Source organism: Pleurodeles waltl, chromosome 12, assembly GCF_031143425.1.
Source record: "Pleurodeles waltl isolate 20211129_DDA chromosome 12, aPleWal1.hap1.20221129, whole genome shotgun sequence".
Lineage (NCBI taxonomy): Eukaryota > Metazoa > Chordata > Amphibia > Caudata > Salamandridae > Pleurodeles > Pleurodeles waltl.
Genome location: NC_090451.1, coordinates 51,077,502 through 51,094,579, shown reverse-complemented (window position 1 = coordinate 51,094,579; position 17,078 = coordinate 51,077,502). Strand labels below are relative to the sequence as shown.

The window sequence follows — 17,078 nt, the reverse complement described above, 5'->3', positions numbered from 1 at the left end:
ACAGAAAGTTCTGGAATCTAAGAGAAGCCACAAATTTCCTTCCACCCAGCGTTCCCCCAAGTCTCCCGATAAAAATGATACCTCACTTGTGTGGGTAGGCCTAGAGCCCGCGACAGGAAACACCCCAAAGCGCAACGTGGACACATCCTAAATTTTGGAAAAAAACAGAGGTGTTTTTTGCGAAGTGCCTACCTGTAGATTTTGGCCTCTAGCTCAGCCGTCACCTATGGAAACCTACCAAGCCTGTGCATTTCTGAAAACTAGAGACCTAGGGGAATCCAAGGAGGGGTGACTTGCGGGGCTCGGACCAGGTTCTGTTACCCAGAATCCTTTGCAAACCTCAAAATTTGGCTAAAAAAACACATGTTCCTCACATTTCGGTGACAGAAAGTTCTGGAATCTAAGAGAAGCCACAAATTTCCTTCCACCCAGCGTTCCCCCAAGTCTCCCGATAAAAATGATACCTCACTTGTGTGGGTAGGCCTAGCGCCCGCGACAGGAAATGGCCCAAAACACAACCTGGACACATCACATTTTTTCATAGAAAACAGGGCCTACCTGTGGATTTTGGCCTCTAGCTCAGCCGGCACCTGGGGAAACCTAGCAAACCAGCGCATTTTTGAAAACTAGAAACCCAGGGGAATCCAAGATGGGGTGAATTGTGGGGCTCTGACCAGGTTCTGTTACCCAGAATCCTTTGCAAACCTCAAATTTTGGCTAAAAAAACATGTTTTCCTCACATTTCAGTGACAGAAAGTTCTGGAATCTGAGAGGAGCCACAAATTTCCTTCCACCTAGCGTTCCCCCAAGTCTCCCGATAAAAATGATACCTCACTGGTGTGGGTAGGCCTAGCGCCCGCGACAGGAAATGGCCCAAAACACAACGTGGACACATCACATTTTTTCATAGAAAACAGTGCCTACCTGTGGATTTTGGCCTCTAGCTCAGCCGGGCCCAGGGGGGGCAGAAATGGCCAAAAATAAATTTGTCCCCAACCCCCCTACCCCCCCGGGAGCGACCCTTGCCTATGGGGTCGCCCCCCCCTTGCGTGACATTGGTGCCAAAAAAAAAATCCCCGGTGCCTAGTGGTTTCTGCCCCCCTTGGGGCAGATTGACCTACAATCGGCCAATCTGCCTCCAAGGGGGGCAGAAATGGTCTAAATACAATTTGCACCCCAGGGGAGCGACCCTTGCCTAATGCGTCGCTCCCCATCTCTAAAAAAACAAACAAACAAAAAAAAACCCCACACAAAAAAAAATGTGCCCTGGCGCCTAAAGGTTTCTGCCCCCCCCGGGGGCAGATCGGCCTAATACCAATAGGCCGATCTGCCCCCAGGGGGGCAGAAATGGCCTAAAATAAATTTGCCCCCCCACACCCCCCCGGGGAGCGACCCTTGCCTGCAAGGTCGCTCCCCTTGCGTGACGGCGCAAAAAAAAGATCCCTGATCCCTGGTGCCTAGTGGTTTCTGCCCCCATTGGGGGCAGATTGACCTACAATCGGCCAATCTGCCCCCAAAGGGGGCAGAAATGGTCTAAATACAATTTGCCCCCCAGGGGAGCGACCCTTGCCTAATGCGTCGCTCCCCATCTCTAAAAAAACAAACAAACAAAAAAAAAACCACAAAAAAACTATTTGCCCAGGCGCCTAGAGGTTTCTGCCCCCCCTGTGGGCAGATCGGCCTAATACCAATAGGCCGATCTGCCCCCAGGGGGGGCAAAAATGGCCTAAAATAAATTTGTCCCCCTCACCGTCCCCCCCCCGGGGAGCGACCCTTGCCTACAAGGTCGCTCCCCTTGCGTGACGGCGCAAAAAAAAGATCCCTGGTGCCTAGTGGTTTCTGCCCCCCTTGGGGGCAGATTGACCTACAATCGGCCAAACTGCCCCCAAGGGGGGCAGAAATGGTCTAAATACAATTTGCCCCCCACGGGAGCGACCCTTGCCTAATGCGTCGCTCCCCATCTCTAAAAAAACAAACAAAAAAAAAAACCACAAAAAAACTATTTGCCCAGGCGCCTAGAGGTTTCTGCCCCCACTGTGGGCAGATCGGCCTAATACTAATAGGCCGATCTGCCCCCAGGGGGGGCAGAAATGGCCTAAAATAAATTTGCCCCCCTCAACCCCCCCCCCCCCCCCCACGGGGAGCGACCCTTGCCTACAAGGTCGCTCCCCATGCGTGACGGCGCAAAAAAAAGATCCCTGGTGCCTAGTGGTTTCTGCCCCCCTTGGGGGCAGATTGACCTAAAATCGGCCGATCTGCCCCCAAAGCGGGCAGAAATGGCCTAAATACAATTTGACCCTCCAGGGGAGCGACCCTTGCCTAAGGGGTCGCTCCCCTTACGTGAAAAACAAACAAACAAAAAAAACTCCCTGGTGTCTAGTGGTTTCTGCCCCCCTTGGGGGCAGATTGGCCTCATAAAAATAAGCCAATCTGCCCCCAAAGGGGGCAGAAATGGCCTAAATATAATTTCCCCCTATGGGAGCGACCCTTGCCTAAGGGGTCGCATCCCACACCTAAAAAACAAAAGAAAACAAATAAAAAACCAAAAAAAAAAAAAGTATCCCTGGTGTCTAGAGGTTTCTGCCCCCACTGGGGGCAGATCGGCCTAATAATAGGCCGATCTGCCCCCAGGGGGGGCAGAAAAGGCCTTAAAAAAAAATGACCCCCTGGGAGCGACCCTTGCCCAAGGGGTCGCTCCCTTCTGTCAATTTCATATAAAAAAAAAAAAATCCCTGGTGTCTAGTGGGGTTTCAAAAGCCGGATTGCAAGCAATCCGGCTTTTGAAACCCTCGGAGAGACTTCAAAGGGAAGGAAATACATTTCCTTCCCTTTGAAGCCCCTCCGGGCCTCCCCCACGTGATCGAAAGAGAAATGCTGAGCATTTCTCTTTCGATCGCGCTGGAAGCTCTGCTTCCAGCGCGATGGGGGAGGTTGTGTGATTGTCAGCTCGCGCGCTGACGTCACAGGGGGGGTGGGGGGGGGGGTCGGGGGTTGAAGGGGAAGGGATTCCCCTGTCAGCCCTGACCTAGGGGGGTGGGGGGGCGGCCCTCGGGAGGAGCGCTAGCGCTTCTCCCGAGGGCAGCATTCAGGACGTAATGGTTACGTCCATGGCGCCACACGGGCGCTGCCATGGACGTAACCATTACGTCCGTGGCGGGAAAGGGGTTAAAGGATAAATTGTTATTGCAAATGTGGACAGGTATTGTGTTAGATGGAATCTTACAGATTAGTGTAGTGGGCAGGGTGTTGGTGCTGGACACCCCACCTTTGGCAGATCCTGGGAAAAGAGGAGAGGCATTTGTTATCCCCCTCTTTAGTGTAGTAGGATATTCATTTGACAATTATGATCTTTGTACATATTTGCAATTTACTGACTGTATGCCTAATGGGTGCCTTGGGGGAAAACTTAAGTGCCACCCAATAGGGCCGATTTGGTTACGGTGGTAACCCAGTGATCAAGGCTTCATACCAGATTAGTTCATCTGATTGATCTGTTTATCGTGAAAAGTTATGACAAAGGCAGTAGGCCTGCCATATTGATTGTTAAACCATATCACAAAGACAATAAGCTTTTGAGGGTGGGTTGTTTTGATATGGTGTTAACACTTGTAGCTAAGCCTTTTGTCACAATAATTAGCACAGATTAATATTGTGAGCAAGGGGCTTGCTTATCTCCTTTGACAAATTCTGGGGATAGAAGATTTGCAGTGTGATAATCCTTGTTAAAACCTCCTAAAAGGAGTTATATTGTTTGACCATATTTCATTTTGTCAGTTTGCAATTTTATGACTGTATGCCTGATGGTTGTCTTATGGGAAAGCTTAGACTCGATCAGGAAATCTATGTTGGTTATGAGATTGGTTATAAGCATGATTGATTTATTTTGAAAAGTTCTGTCAGATGTCTTACAAGAGGTTGTATAAAGTTTTGCCAACTCTAATTCTGAAGCATTTCCGAATTTAAACCGGTGAAGCGGATGGTTCTCTTGTGTGAACGCTCAAGCGTGGTATAGGTCCTGGTTTGTTACGGTGGCAAGCAAATGGTAAAGGCTGTGGTCCTGATTACTTTATTGTGAAATGTATTGTCAGATGACTAAAGTCTAACCTGTTGATTATCAAATGTTATGACATGGGCTGCATGCCTGATGTATTTATGTAAAAACATATGTTAAAGAGCATTTAAGGATGGTAAAGATGGTCGACATATATTATGGAATCTCACAATTTATCTTACTAGGCAAGAGTTTTGGTATTGGTGGCCCCCTCTGATGAACCCTGGAAACAGAATGTTTACATTGTGAGAATCCTTATTAGAAACCCATCTCATAAGAGGTGTTGCTAATTGTGCCTCTAACTGTGATGTGGTACATATTTATAAATGTATGGTTGCCATGTGCAGTGTTTGTTACTCCCTTTGTAGAACCGTTGGGGTATATCACACACTCCACAGCCTGTCCTCACACCTACCAACCACAGACCCAGTCACACTCTCCACACCCTGTCCGTACATGTACCAACCACAGACCCTGCCACACCCTACACACCCTCTCCTCACACGTGACAAACCCTGCCACACTCTCTCCTTACATGTACTGACCACGGACCCTGCCACACTCTCAAACCCTGTACTTACACGTACCAACTACATACCCTGCCACACACTACACACCCTCTCCTAACACATGACAAACCCTGCCACACTCTCCACACCCTCTCCTTACATGTACCAACTACAGACCCTGCCACACTCTCCACACCCGCTCCTCACACCTACCAACCACAGACCCTGCCACACTCTACACACCCTCTCCTCACACGTGACAAACCCTGCCACACTCTCTCCTTACATGTACTGACCACATACCCTGCCACACTCTCCACACCCTGTCCTTCCACGTACCAACCACACACTATGCACACCCTCTCCTCACACCTACCAACCATAGACCCTGCCACACTCTCCACACCCTGTCCTTACACGTACCAACCACAGACCCTGCCACACTCTCCACACCCTGTCCTTATACGTACCAACCACAGACCCTGCCACACTCTCCACACCCTGTCCTTACACGTACCAACCACAGACCCTGCCACACTCTCCACACCCTGTCCTTACACGTACCAACCACAGACCCTGCCACACTCTCCACACCATCTCCTCTAACCTACCAACCATAGACCCTGCCACACTCTCCACACCCTCTCCTTACATGTACCAACTACAGACCCTGCCACACTCTCCACACCCGCTCCTCACACCTACCAACCACAGACCCTGCCACACTCTACACACCCTCTCCTCACACGTGACAAACCCTGCCACACTCTCTCCTTACATGTACTGACCACAGACCCTGCCACACTCTCCACACCCTGTCCTTCCACGTACCAACCACACACTATGCACACCCTCTCCTCACACCTACCAACCATAGACCCTGCCACACTCTCCACACCCTGTCCTTACACGTACCAACCACAGACCCTGCCACACTCTCCACACCCTGTCCTTACACGTACCAACCACAGACCCTGCCACACTCTCCACACCCTGTCCTTACACGTACCAACCACAGACCCTGCCACACTCTCCACACCCTGTCCTTACACGTACCAACCACAGACCCTGCCACACTCTCCACACCATCTCCTCACACCTACCAACCATAGACCCTGCCACACTCTCCACACCCTGTCCTTACACGTACCAACCACAGACCCTGCCACACCCTACACACCCTCTCCTCACACGTGACAAACCCTGCCACACTCTCTCCTTACATGTACTGACCACAGACCCTGCCACACTCTCAAACCCTGTACTTACACGTACCAACTACATACCCTGCCACACACTACACACCCTCTCCTAACACATGACAAACCTTGCCACACTCTCCACACCCTCTCCTTACATGTACCAACTACAGACCCTGCCACACTCTCGACACCCGCTCCTCACACCTACCAACCACAGACCCTGCCACACTCTACACACCCTCTCCTCACACGTGACAAACCCTGCCACACTCTCTCCTTACATGTACTGACCACAGACCCTGCCGCACTCTCCACACCCTGTCCTTACACGTACCAACCACACACTCTGCACACCCTCTCCTCACACCTACCAACCACAGACCCTGCCACACTCTCCACACCCTGTCCTTAGATGTACCAACCACATACCCTGCCACACACTACACACCCTCTCCTCACACATGACAAACCCTGCCACACTCTCCACACCCTCTCCTTACATGTACCAACCACAGACCCAGTCACACTCTCCACACCCTCTCCTTACACGTACCAACCATAGGCCCTGCCACACTCTCCACACCCTGTCCTTACACGTACCAACCACAGACCCTGCCACACTCTCCACACCCTGTCCTTACATATACCAACCACATACCCTGCCACACACTACACACCCTCTCCTCACACATGACAAACCCTGCCACACTCTCCACACCCTCTCCTCACACCTACCAACCACAGACCCTTCCACACTCTACACACCCTCTCCTCACATGTGACAAACCCTGCCACACTCTCTCCTTACATGTACTGACCACAGACCCTGCCACACTCTCCACACCCTGTCCTTCCATGTACCAACCACACACTATGCACACCCTCTCCTCACACCTACCAACCATAGACCCTGCCACACTCTCCACACCCTGTCCTTACACGTACCAACCACAGACCCTGCCACACTCTCCACACCCTGTCCTTACACGTACCAACCACAGACCTAGTCACACTCTCCACACCCTGTCCTTACATATACCAACCACATACCCTGCCACACACTACACACCCTCTCCTCACACATGACAAACCCTGCCACACTCTCCACACCCTCTCCTTACATGTACCAACCACAGACCCTGCCACACTCTCCACACCCTCTCCTCACACCTACCAACCACAGACCCTGCCACACTCTACACACCCTCTCCTCACACCTACCAACCATAGACCCTGCCACACTCTCCACACCCGGTCCTTACACGTACCAACCACAGACCCTGCCACACTCTCCACACCCTGTCCTTACACGTACCAACCACAGACCCTGCCACACTCTCCACACCATCTCCTCACACCTACCAACCATAGACCCTGCCACACTCTCCACACCCTGTCCTTACACGTACCAACCACAGACCCTGCCACACCCTACACACCCTCTCCTCACACGTGACAAACCCTGCCACACTCTCTCCTTACATGTACTGACCACAGACCCTGCCACACTCTCAAACCCTGTACTTACACGTACCAACTACATACCCTGCCACACACTACACACCCTCTCCTAACACATGACAAACCCTGCCACACTCTCCACACCCTCTCCTTACATGTACCAACTACAGACCCTGCCACACTCTCCACACCCGCTCCTCACACCTACCAACCACAGACCCTGCCACACTCTACACACCCTCTCCTCACACGTGACAAACCCTGCCAAACTCTCTCCTTACATGTACTGACCACAGACCCTGCCTCACTCTCCACACCCTGTCCTTACACGTACCAACCACAGACCCTGCCACACCCTACACACCCTCTCCTCACACGTGACAAACCCTGCCACACTCTCTCCTTACATGTACTGACCACAGACCCTGCCGCACTCTCCGCACCCTGTCCTTACACATACCAACCACAGACCTTGCCACACTCTCCACACCCTGTCCTTACACGTACCAACCACAAACCCTGTCATACTCTCCACACCCTCTCCTCACACGTACCAACCACAGACCCAGTCCCACTCTCCACACCCTCCCCTCACAAGTGACAAACCCTGCCACACACTCCACACCCTCTCCTCACACGTACCAACCACAGACCCTGCCACACACTCCACACCCTCTCCTCACACGTACCGACCACAGACCCTGCCACACTCTCCACACCCTCTCCTCACACGTGACAAACCCTGCCACACACTCCACACCCTCTCCTCACACGTCCCAACCACAGACCCAGTCACACTCTCCACACCCGCTCCTCACACCTACCAACCACAGACCCTGCCACACTCTCCACGCCCTGTCCTTACATTTACCAACCACAGACCCTGTCGCACTCTCCACACCCTCTCCTCACACGTGACAAACCTTGCCACACTCCACACCCTCTCCTTACATGTACCAACCACAGACCCTGCCACACTCTCCACAACCTCTCCTCACACCTACCAACCACAGACCCTGCCACACTCTCCACACCCTCTCCTCACACCTACCAACCACAGACCCTGCCACACGTGACAAACCCTGCCACACACTCCACACCCTCTCCTCACACCTACCAGCCACAGACCCTGCCACACTCCACACCCTCTCCTCACACCTACCAACCACAGACCCTGCCACACTCTCCACACTCTCTCCTTACATGTACCAACCACAGACCCAGCCACACTCTCCACACCCTCTCCTTACATGTACCAACCACAGACCCTGCCACACTCTCCACACCCTCTCCTCACACTTGACAAACCCTGCCACACTCTCCACACTCTCTCCTTACATGTACCAACCACAGACCCAGCCACACTCTCAACACTCTCTCCTTACATGTCCCAACCACAGACCCAGCCACACTCTCCACACCCTCTCCTTACATGTACAAACCACAAACCCTGCCACACTCTCCACACCCACTCCTCACACGTACCAACCACAAACCCTGCCACACTCTCCACACCCACTCCTCACACGTACCAACCACAGACCCTGCCACACTCTCCACACCCTCTCCTTACACTTACCAACCACAGACCCTGGAACACTCTCCACACCCTCTCCTCACACGTGACAAACCCTGCCACACTCTCCACACCCTCTCCTTACATGTACCAACCACAGACCCTGCCACACTCTCCACACCCTCTCCTCACACCTACCAACCACAGACCCTGTTGCACTCTCCACACCCTCTCGTCACACGTGACAAACCCTGCCACACACCCCACACCCTCTCCTCACACGTAGCAACCACAGACCCAGTCACACTCTCCACACCCTCTCCTCACACGTACCAACCACAGACCCAGTCACACTCCACAGCCTCTCCTCTCATGTACCAACTACAGACCTAGTCAAAGACTCTACACCCTTTCCCCATACCTGCCAACTACAGACTCTGTTGTGCACTCTACACCCTCTCCACACAGCTGTCGGCCACAAAGTCCGTCACACACTTAACACCATCTCATTGTACATGCCAGCTACAGACCCCTCCAGACACCCCACACTGTCCCCCCACATCAACTAGCTACAGACCATGTCATACACTCCACACCCTCTCCCGACACCTTAGCCACAGAACCCGTCACACATTCCGCACCTCTCCTCTACACCCAGCTGAAGATCCCGTCAGGCTCTCAGGCTCTGGAGGGGTGGCCGGGTCCTCTCGATGGAACCCTCTGGTCCACCATGGCCCATCTAGAAATAGAAGGGTCTCCATGTGTGCTATTTTTAATGTTTCACGTGTCGGCAGCACGTGCTTTCTGCCTCATTCATCGAATCACTTGCATGTCTAGCAGTGACTTGGAATATTTCATGTCTGTGTCAATGGGCAGTCACAGTGAGGGTGTAGTTGTATCTGTCATTCCAATGCCTGTGCTAAGAGGGGTCTCTCCGGAGTTTGGTGGGGGGGGTCCATTCTAAGGAAAAACCAAGCCTTGGTTTGCTGTGGGGACAGTGAACAGCAGCTGTTGTGACCCTTGCAGTCTAGAGTCAGGGCTTTAACTGGGATGGAACCTACCATTGCTCAGATCCAGCAATAATTAACAAGCATTTGCAATGCAACAGGTCTCACATTTCTCCGAGTTAGAGCTATTAGCAGTTGTAAACTCCCAACCGGACTTTTCTTGCCACATTAAATGGAAAAAAAGAGCGTGATCGAGCTGCTACAGTTCACTCGTAGTGAAACCTATTGGCAAAAATGCAATTATCTACGTAACCGGCAAAAGTGCAATTAGCTATGTAACAGGGTCGATGTCATGGAAAGCGCTCGACTTCTGCCAAGTGAGATCGCACTGCGAAAAAAGATAAAAAGTAGTCCACAAACGGGACAGAAAACAGTGAGCCTCGCATGTTTTCAGTACTTGGTCGCTGCGCTCGAGGAGGGCTAACCACTGGAAAAGGCATGACATATGCATGCCTTCCACTAATGAAAGCAAGCAGATTTAAACAGGCAAGCCCACGAACCAATGAAAGACACTGACGTGACATGGAGGGGGCTCGAAGTCCTTTTCTAACTATTAAATCATCTTGCAAGCGAAACGTATGCGCAAGCGCATGCGACGCAGGTTCGACCCTAAAAATGTACTTTGAAATGGGTCCCTACAAAGCCCTACTTTCATGTTCTGTTTTTTTAAACAAGAAAAAATACTGATCGATTACTCAACAACTGTAAAAACGTTTCTCACATCAGTGATGCAGATACATTTCACGTTTTACTTCCTCTTGAGTTGCCAATGCATATTTGTTTTTTCAGATGTTGTGTTTCTGTATTTTTCTAATGAAACATGAGTCATCTGTAATGTATTCTGTGAACTGAGTCACCTCTAGGTGGCTGGGTGAGATCAGGGTGTGTAAGAGAGTTCATGACGGGGCACAATTGTGAGCTCCAGAGTTGGGGCTGAAGTCAGGGTGAGTGTCTCACACTTCATGCCAGTGGGTTACAAAGATGTCCAGCCTTCACGCCTATGAAATCATTAGTGTCTCTGCAGAGTGCCAGAGCAATGGCCATATATGTGCCAATTTTAATTTCTATTTTATGTGACAGTGATTTAAGGGGGTAAACAGAAGAGTGAAATATGGACTGCACCAAAAGAAAAGGAAACACTGAGTTTACAAGTGAGTAGAGAGAGCAAGCATTTGCAATGCAACGGGTCTCGCATTTCTCCCGAGTTAGAGCTATTAGCAGTTGTAAACTCCCAACCGGACTTTTCTTGCCTCATTATATGGAAAAAAAAGAAGTGCAATCGCGCTGCCAAACAAGCGAGATCGTGCTGAGAAAAAAGAGAAAAAGTAGTCCACAAACCGGACGGAAAACTGCGAGCCTCGTATCTTTTCAGTACTTGGTCGCTGCGCTCGAGGAGGGCTAACCACCGGAAAAGGCATGACGTATGCATGCCTTCCACTAATGAAAGCAAGCAGATTTTAAACGGCAAGCCCACGAACCAATGGAAGACATTGACATGACACAGACAGGGACCGAGCCCTTTTCTAACTACTACAGCGTCTCGCAAGCGTCTTTCAACCCTAAAAAGCACCATTAGACATCCAGGTGTCCAAAAGTTCCAAAAGAGAACTCCTAACCATTTGTAAAAATGTATGTAAACACTCTCAACTTCTGCCCAGTGATATTACAATATGTGTCAAAGTGAAACGCGTAATGGATGGACCAGAACATTTTGGCAGAGAGGCAAGAATGAGACCCTGCAGATAGCCTTTCACCAGGACCTCAAGACTTTCCTGACTAGTCAACAATTGTGAATTTAGTGAGGAGGAAAGCTGATGTCATTACATCTGTCACCAGTGTATACATCAGTAGCAGAGTCTATCACAACACTCTACTCAACTAAGGATCAAGAATGCAAGATCCCATTAGAAGGTAAATTTATGTCAAAGGTTGATCACTAGATTCGACATTACTGAATACATGGTAGTTTTGTTTCTTAGACATGTCGGACAGATTTTGTCAGTCTAAACAGCAGACCTCAAAAAATATTTGGTGATTTTTTTGCCTGCTTCTCCTGTGTCTCTTCACGGCCCACCCTGGCTTCATCCTAGCCATCCCAGATATAGAGGCCTAGAGCCAGACTTCCAGGCACTACACACTCCCACCTGTCAGCCACAGACCCCGCCATACACTCCACGGCCACTCCACATCCGCAAACCCCGTCACGCAGTCCACACCCTCTCTACACACTCGCCTGCACCTCCCATCCTACAAACCGTCTCGGACAACCAGGGGCGTAGCTTGGGCAGTAAGACTGGGGGGCGGCAGCTTCAGATTTCCCAACAGTCAGGCTGGCACATAATGTTACAATGCATTATACGACCAGCAGGGTGCACCAGAGGGGCGTAAGGGGCAGTGGAAAGAGAGGGGAATGCGGATTGGTAGGTGCACTGAGTGAGAGAAAACACATTATTTTGTTATATAACCAACATTTTTTAAGCCTTTCCAAACAGGGAGAGAGTGTGAGTATGTTTTTGTCCGTGTGTAAAAATTCCTGTTGAAATCCGACAGACAACTCACCAAACCCGACTGAGAGCCCCTATACTGAACTATTTACCGCAAATACATTTATATGGGGCGTAACACCCCAAACGCCCCCTTGAAGCTACGCTCCTGCAGACAACTTAGACTTTGGTGGATTGTCACTCCTGTCCAAGCCAGATCACCCTGTTGGCTGTCATGTACTCTGACTCCTGGCCGGCTTACGCGACACCATAGACCACAAGAGTCTCACTCCAGGCTGCTTTGAAGATCCTGTGCATTTAATGGAGTCTCAGTCTAGGCCTGATGAATTGCCTCTTTCTTGGTCACATGAATATACCTTAGCATAGTCACGAAGCATCTCGTATACTGTCCTAGTATCGCTGTTGGTGCAGGAGCTTGTGAAAGACCACCATTCTTGACACACATTTAACATACCCGCGTCACGGACCACCCTGGCACCCTCCTTATGCCACTCTGGGTGCCTAGACTACTGAAAGAGCTCCATTCTTGACCCACGTCACGGACCACCCTGGCACCCTCCTTATGCCACTCTGGGTGCCTAGACTACTGAAAGAGCCCCATTCTTGAAACACATTTAACATACCCGCGTCACGGACCACAATGGCACCCTCCTTGTGCCACGAAGGAGCCGCATTCTTTGTGCACATTACCAGACCCACGCGCATTGTCCTGGTGTCACTTTTGGTGAATAGATTAGTGAAACAGCCCTATTCCAGGTGCACATTCATGCACCCCCATCATCGATCACCCAGTGCACAGCACAGAGCCCTAACACTACTGATGCAGGGGCTTGTGAAAGCGCCTAGTCTCAGGGCCCACGTTACCGTACCCCGCCCCAAATCACCCCGTGTCCGTAGGCTGGCATGAACAGTGGCATTGTGAACCCCCAGTTTTCACAGCTTAATGGGGGGGAGGGGGTTGACACTAACTTAGGAGTCTGTTCTGTCTGCAGCTCTGCAGACAACACTTAAAAATACAAAATTAGGGGAACAGTACTAGAGGTCACGGATGTGAAGCCAGTCACGGTGAGTAATGAGTGCCAGGAGGTAAGATGAGGGAAAGAAAGGGAAAGAGTGAGCAAGAGACAGAGAGATGGGAGGGTTGGGAGGAAGAGATAAAGGAAGGACACATGAAAAGAAAGAAACTGGCAGCTGGTAGGAATAAAGGGTGAACGGATGGATACAAAGGACTGACGACTGGAAGGGTAAAAGAACATTTACATGGGTGGCTGGAATGATGGAATGATGGAATGCTGGATGAATGGGTGAATAGATGAACGGGAGTCTGGATCAATGGGTGAATTGATAACCAGAGACTGAAGTGATGGGCAGATGAAAAATAATGGATGTATGGATGTGAAAAGGATGAATGAATGGCTGGAACTGTGAGTGAAAGGATAGAAGGATGAATAGAAGAGTAATAGTGAAAGGGTGGACAGTCAATATGGTAAAAGAAGGATGAATGGAATGGGAAAAAGATGGATGGAAGCATATAAATATGGATAGATGAATAGATTGAAGAAAACCTTAAAAGAATGGAGCTATAGATGGATGGAAGGTGGGATGAAGGCACCTCATCTAGAGTGGGTAGGACTTGCTCGCTTCGCTCACGCATTAGAGGTTCAGATTAAAGTGGGGGTATTTTAATTTTCTGACTACTCCCTTGGCCACAAAATATAACCCCACAACATTCAGAGGTGGACTGCCTTGTCGAGAGTTTCTGTCCAGCTGGTGCCGGCTAAGGAAGGTTAGTAGCGCCTAGAGTTGGGCTGTCCCCTATGAATAACTTGAGCCAAGTCTGGTGCAGGGCTGAACCGGCCATTCTGTTTCTCTGACATGTTTCCTGTGGGATGCAGGTTAGGGGGGCTGCTTTCATCACATGGAGGTTACCAAGACCCAGCCATGACCCTATTCTACTTTCCGCCTCCTTCGGTGTTGGGCTGGTTTGAACAATCTTCCCTGGGCAGATTTTGTTGTCTACTCTGGTCCTGCAAATGTGAGCCACTCCGCTGCATGCCCCCAGACCTTAGCTCTGGGGTCAAAATGCCCAGACAGTCCAGTCACTCAGAAAGCACCCCGAAAGCCATTGTAGTAAACCACCGTTCGTCCATTCAGGGGCATTAACTTGGACAACAGTCATATGTAGTCCGGGAAAGCCTCTATGAATTCAGGGTGATCGCCCTGAGTTCAGGAAGACCCCATTGAGTTCAGGGAGACCTTCTGGAGGTCAGGAAAACACCCTTTAGGGTCCAGATGGCTCCTTGATCCTGGAGAAACCCCACCCCGCACCCCTGGAGTTCAGAGAGGCTTCTGGAGTTCTGGAAGACCCCCTAAGGCTTGAGGAGAATCTTCAGAGTTCAGGGGATCACTTTGGTTTGCAGGGAGACCCTCAAAGGTTCAGAGAGGCCCCCTTGGTGCAGGGAGAGTCGTAGGGGTTTGGGGAACCCTCCAGAGTCCAGGGAGACCCTCGAATTCATGGTGATCTCCTGGAGTCCGGGGAGACCTTCTCGAATTAAAGGAGGCTGTCTGGAGTCAAGCTCGAATGAGAGTCTCTGGTGTGCAGAGAGACCCTTTAATATTGACGTAGGCTCTCCAGAGTGTAGGGAGACCCTCTAAGATTGACGGGGGCTCTTCAGAGTGCAGGGAGACCCTCTAAGATTGACTTAGGCTCTCCAGAGTGCAGGGAGACCCTCTAAGATTGACATAAATTCTCCAGAGTGTAGGGAGACCCTCTAAGATTGACGTGGGCTCACCAGAGTGTAGGCAGACCCTCTAAGTTTGATGTAGGCTCTCCAGAGTGCAGGGAGATCATCTGACTGACGTAGGCTCTCCAGGGTGTAGGGAGACCCTCTGACTGACGTAGGCTCTCCAGAGTGCAGGGAGACCCTCTGACTGACGTAGGCTCTGCAGAGTGTAGGCAGACCCTCTGATTGATGTAGGGTCTCCAGGATGTAGGGAGACCCTCTAAGATTGACGTAGACTCTCCAGTGTGCAGGGATACCCTCTGACTGACGTAGGCTCTCCAGAGTGCAGGGATACCCTCTGACTGACGTAGGCTCTCCAGAGTGCAGGGAGACCCTCTGACTGACGTAGGCTCTCCGGAGTGCAGGGAGACCCTCTGACTGACGTAGGCTCTCCAGAGTGCAGAGAGACCCTCTGACTGACGTAGGCTCTCCAGGATGTAGGGAGACCCTCTAAGATTGACGTAGACTCTCCAGAGATCAGGTACACCCTCTTTGACTGATGTAGACTCTCCAGAATGTAGGGAGACCCTCTGACTGACGTAGGCTCTCCAGGGTGTAGGGAGACCCTCTAAGATTGACGTAGACTCTCCAGAGTGCAGGGAGACCCTCTAAGATTGACGTAGGCTCTCCAGAGTGCAGGGAGACCCTCTGAGTGACGTAGGCTCTCCAGAGTGCAGGGAGACCCTCTGACTGACGTAGGCTCTCCAGGGTGTAGGGAGACCCTCTAAGATTGACGTAGAGTCTCCAGAGTGCAGGGAGACCCTCTGAGTGACGTAGGCTCTCCAGAGTACAGGGAGACCTTCCACCGTCCATGGAGGCTCCCTGGAGTTCAGTGCTACTCCCCAGAGGTCAGGGAAACCTTCTGAGATTGAACGAGACCTTCCAGAGTGCAGAGAGACCGTGTGGAGTTCAGAATAACTTCACAGAAGTCGGGGAGCCTCGACCTGCAGAGAGAGGCCGTCTTGAGTTCTAGGTAACACAACAAATTTCAGGGACACTCTCTAAGATTGAAGGGGACCCTCGGGAGTGCTGGGAGACCTCCTAAGATTTAAGGAGGTTCTCTAGAGTGCAGAGTGACCCTCCGGGATTCAGGGTAATGCCCCAGAGTCTGAGAGACCCTCTCTGGAACGCAAGGAGACCCTCTTAGATTTAAAGAGACTGTGGCGTTCAGGGAGACAATCTAAGTTTGAAAGATACTCCCTAAAGTGCACTGAGACCTCCCCTAAGATTGAAGGGGTCTCTCTGGAGTTCAGGGAAGTGCACTGCGACCTCCCCTAAGATTGAAGGGGTCTCTCTGGAGTTCAGGGAGCCCCTCTATGATGGAAAAAGCTCCCGGAGTTCAGGGGACGCCCTGAGATTGAAGAAGACTCTCTAAGGTTGAATCAGGCTCTCCAGAGTTCAGGGAGATCCTCTTTAAGGTTGAATGAGCCTCCCCGGGCTGCAGGGAGACCCAGAGTTCATGGAGACCGGGACCCTCTAGTATTGGAGAGGGTTCTCCCGAGTTCAGGTAGACCATATATGCTTGAAGGGTTCTCTCCTGAGTTCAGAGAGACCCTACATGGTTCCAAAGTTCAGGGAAACCCTCTAGGAATGAAGCAGGCTCCCCAGAGCTCGGGGATACCCTGTAAAATTGAAGCAATGTCTCCTGAGTTCAGGAAGACCCTCTTGGAAGGAAGCGGTCCCCCAGAGTTCAGGGAGACCCTCTGAGACTGATGGGGGCTCTCCAGAGTTCAGGGAGACCCTCTGAGACTGATGGAGGTTCTCCAGAGTTCCGGGAGACCCTCTGAGATTGAAGCAATCTCTCCAGAGTTCGGGGAGACCCTCTGAGATTGAAGCAATCTCTCCTGAGTTCAGGAAGACCCTCTAGGAAGGAAGCAGGTCCCCCAGAGTTCAGGGAGACCCTTCGATTGAAGCAGGCTGCAGATTTCAGGGAGACCCCCTGGAGCCACGGAAGCCCGCCCTCTGCCAGGGTCGGTGCCGCCTGCGGGGATTGCCTGTCCCTGCGCGCTCCCGCCTGATGGCAGCGCGGGTACCGTGCCAGGGAT

At 51.3% G+C, this 17,078-nt stretch overlaps 1 protein-coding gene across 5 annotated transcripts in view; it reads left to right on the top strand.

The window, feature by feature from the left end:
• The window catches only part of PDE4C (phosphodiesterase 4C), an 837,713-nt gene that overhangs the window by 784,726 nt on the left and 35,909 nt on the right, over window positions 1-17,078 (top strand). The window lies entirely within an intron of this gene.